Consider the following 4,040-nt stretch of genomic DNA (forward strand, 5'->3'; position numbering starts at 1 on the left):
CCCCCCCCCCCCCACATACCTAAAAGGAAAGGGACAAACAATGCTTTTGCTGGGCTCGCAAGGGATTCCAGATTCAATGTGATAAAGAAACGAGGGAATACTCTAAGGAATGTTGCAAGCTTGCACATCCGGGTCCTTTGACCTCACCCACCTGGACAGCAGCTGTGTGTGGCAAGGTGGGAGGGAAGGAGCCGCCTGGCTAATTAGTACAGTAAAGTAGCACTTAAGTCTGCAGTTCTGGAAGTTTCCCTTTACTCTTTCTTCTTCTTTTTTTAACTAAATGCCACCAAGACAGTGATAAAAGGCTGGGTGGATTTCCACAGTCCCTGTGAACAGAGTCCGCCGGAGAGATGCTGACTCAAGCATTTGCTAGGTCCTTCCCTCAAGTGGTTTTCCTTTGCTAAACAGGACCAAAAAAAAAAAAAAAAATGCATCTCGAAATGGCATATCTGAGATCCTTGCTCATTCTTCATCATGGATTTGAGTAAATCCTACAGGGACCGTTTATCCAGGAGGGTAGCGGGTGAGGGCGAGGCAGGAGTGAGTGGAGGTGGGGTAGCGCTTATGTGATGGTCAGCAGTGGGGTCTACTCTCTGGGATTTCTCTAATCCATCTCGGAGCCTGCTGTTTTCATGCACTTTACATAGATTTGCTCAGTCTGCCTATGTGCAGGCTTTTAGGGCAACTTAAACGACAGCAGCTTCCAGGTTTCTTTAGAGCCACGGCTGCCCATGATGCCCCCACCACAGAGGCAAAGCTGGCTGTGCCACAGTGGCATCACGGGGCAAACTTCTCAGTCCTTCGCCTGTCAGTTTCTGTTGCAGATGTAGAAGTAAAATGGCAGGGATAAAACAAGAAGAAGCCCTGAAAACTCTAAAATTTTGCTTATAAGTTAATTGTACCTTTTAGTTTTCAGGTTCATCTTATAATCAGAGACCCCGAGTCTTGGGTGAGCCCTAAAATAGTTGGAATAGTGATCAGAATATAAACTGCCTTTGGGTGCTCAAGCTGTTATTGGTTTTGCAATTTGCAGAACAGCAGGTGTTTATTATAAAGTGTGGGGAAGTTTTATATGCCACATGAAAGCAGTAGATTGTGTGAAGTAAATCTGAGGAGAAAGTTCATATCCTGAGGCTCAGAACTTTAAGCCCATGACGTGTTCTTCCAAAGAGTACAACTTTCTCACTTGCTGTATCAGTGTCGTCAGTCAAAAACATTTGAGAAGTCCCTCAGTTTAGAGACCATGTAGGCTCCAGATTGAATTCCCGTGGCTGTAAATTCCAGACTTAATCATTCCAGTCAGAAATTTCACTTAATTTCACCCATGGGTTAGTGGCCATGGTATTTCATAAGGACAATTGGTAACCTTCAGTCTCCGCCTATTGGGGTTTACAGCCATGTCTTCTGTAGCTGGCTGGCCAAGAACCTCTTCGTAGAAGCGTTTATAGATTTCAAACCACTGTCTGGGACCCCTCATGGAGAACTGTCCCCTGCTCAACTGGAATGATGGCTCCGTGGCTGGTCATCCATGTGGGTCAGGGCTTTCAAGGGAAGTGTGGAAGAGAAAATGTGATTGGTCAAGGGGCTAGGAGAGTGACTGTTTCGCAGACCATAGAATAAAAGGATTGGAGCCCTAACTGTGGAGACAAGGAGCCCAGGGAGGAGTGGGCAGCATTTATGTGCATCTGCTGTCTCTCCACTAGCTCCTGAGGACATCTGTCTTGCTGCGGCCAGAAGAAGGTGGGGGTCCTTTGCTCCTATCTGCCAGTGTCCCAGGCTTCCTTGGTAGGGTCTTGTTCTCATGCCAGCACAGCCTGTATCAATGAAAACACAAACATCAGGGATGTAACTGACTTGGGTCAGTCATCCCAGTGCCAGTCTGCCTGCAGGGTCCCCAGAGGAGAAATCTGAGCTTAAGGAGAAAGCCGTGCCTGTGTTGGCAACCTCTATGCCCACCATGGAAGACAAGAGTGGAAAGGACAAAGTTACTATTTTATGTTATACTGGCCCCACCATTGTCACCCTGTGATTTCTGTTCCAAAATAAAATCCTTATGGGTGGGCTATGTGTTTATCTGCTTGCCTTTCTTCCACCAGTATGTTCAAGCTAGCACTGTAGGAAAAAGCCTGATACAAACGTTTGACTTTCTAACACCTGGTTGGTGGGACCTGATATTTTGACTGGAAAAAACACTCCGTAAACTGAAGTGGATGGTGTTTTTGTTCTTTCTAGGCCTACTAAGTCATAGCACCTCCAGTGGAGAAATGTGCTATCTAGTGTGCTGCTCTGTAGTATATGTACTTCTGAAATATTTTGGTGTGAATTGGGGGCATATCTTTTTTTGTTTGTTTTTCGAGACAGGGTTTCTCTGTGTAGCCCTGGCTGTCCTGGAATTCACTCTGTAGACCAGGCTGGCCTCGAACTCAGAAATCCACCTACCTCTGCCTCCCAAGCTCTGGGATTAAAGGCGTGGGCTACCACCACCCAGCAGGGGGCATATCTTAATTTCCCCTGAGGCCGGTAGAGTCTCCAGCTCTTTCCATTCCTGATCATGTTGGCCTGCTCCCCTGAATATACCTGGCCTGCAGATCAAACTAGTGAGACTCATTGGCCCACCACTGAGACATATTATGTACCATATTATGATCCAGCTGTGGTAGATCAATGGGTTTTATTAAATGATATTTATATTTGTGACTGAACATTTCCATTAAGGAGTTTTCTTTATTTTTAAAGCTTTTCGATTCCTGATAAGTCAGCTAGCAGGTAACTAACTCCAAGGGAATCTCTTCAGTGGAAACAGACCTTTCGCTTTAGCGGGAATAAGAATGCAAGGCAGCAGGAGAAGAGAGAAACACACTTTGTTTTTCACGGATGGTCGCTTAGAGTTGTCCTTGAGGAATGTATAAATCTGGGGCAGACAACACAAATATGTGTTTCTACCAAGAAAGCAATGGAGGGACCAGTTTGTCACACTTCCACAGAAGGTGACAAGAAGCATCTGGGTGGATTGTAATTGAGGATGTCACATCTTGAGAGACCTCGTAGCCTCCAGAAGCCCCGGGGCTTGAAGGATCACAGGAAAAGCAAGTGACTCCCAGCCTCACAGTCTGGTGGCTTCGGGGACACTGGAAAACTTGATGTTTCCCCAGCATCTCATTTCCTTTGGGAGTGTGTGCGAGTGTTGGACTTCTCAGCTTGACTTGGAGAGGAGATGAACCATTAGCAAAAGTCGAAGAAGCATCCCAGAAGGAAAATTCAGAATGCCTGAGAGGGAAAGGCGTCCTCTCTGAAGGATGTGAAGGCTGTTGTCACTCACTCCTGTCACTCACTCTGTTAGGAGGGAGAGGTTAGCTTTAGGCCATTGGAAAAGCGGGGCATCCTGTCTGTGTCTCTGGCTTCCTTGGATCCCTTGAGGTCCCTCATGATGGACAACCAGAGACTGCAGCCCCTCCGGGTGCACATGCCAGATTAGTGCTCTCTCTCCCATGTCTGGTCTGTTCTTTTACTTGGCATAGAAGGAGGAGCAAGGCTTGTGTCTGGCCTTCACATCTTTAGGTGAATGGACTCACTTTTTTCAGAGCATGTTTAGTTTTACAGAATTAACTGAACGGGCAGCAGAGTTCCCATGTGTGCCTTTCATGTCCTATTTTTCTCTCTGGTGTTAGCATCTTGTATAATGGGTGAAGCACACTGGCTGTGATTGGTTCTATGAGGCCACATACATCATTGACACAAGAGCTCACTCTGTGTGAGGGTACATTCTGTGGGTGTTACAGCATCATGCTAAGTACATTCACTACCCTAATTGCCACTTAGGGTCTGAGTACTCCTCTCTCTATCTCTGTTCCTCCGTCTCTCTCTGTTTCTCTGTCTCTCTCTTTTGTCTTTCTCTCTCTCTCCTCTCCACCCTGCCCCCTCCCCCATACACACACACCTTAAGCCCTTGCAAACACACTGATCATTTTACCAGCTCCACTGTTTTGTATTTTCTACGATGTTATATGGTTGGACTCTTTAAGTTTATGGCTTTGCTTTTT

At 46.4% G+C, this 4,040-nt stretch overlaps 1 protein-coding gene across 4 annotated transcripts in view; it reads left to right on the forward strand.

The window, feature by feature from the left end:
- The window catches only part of Zmat4 (zinc finger matrin-type 4), a 378,171-nt gene that overhangs the window by 99,024 nt on the left and 275,107 nt on the right, over positions 1-4,040 (forward strand). The window lies entirely within an intron of this gene.

The sequence above is a fragment of the Mastomys coucha genome, unplaced genomic scaffold (genome assembly GCF_008632895.1).
Source record: "Mastomys coucha isolate ucsf_1 unplaced genomic scaffold, UCSF_Mcou_1 pScaffold22, whole genome shotgun sequence".
Lineage (NCBI taxonomy): Eukaryota > Metazoa > Chordata > Mammalia > Rodentia > Muridae > Mastomys > Mastomys coucha.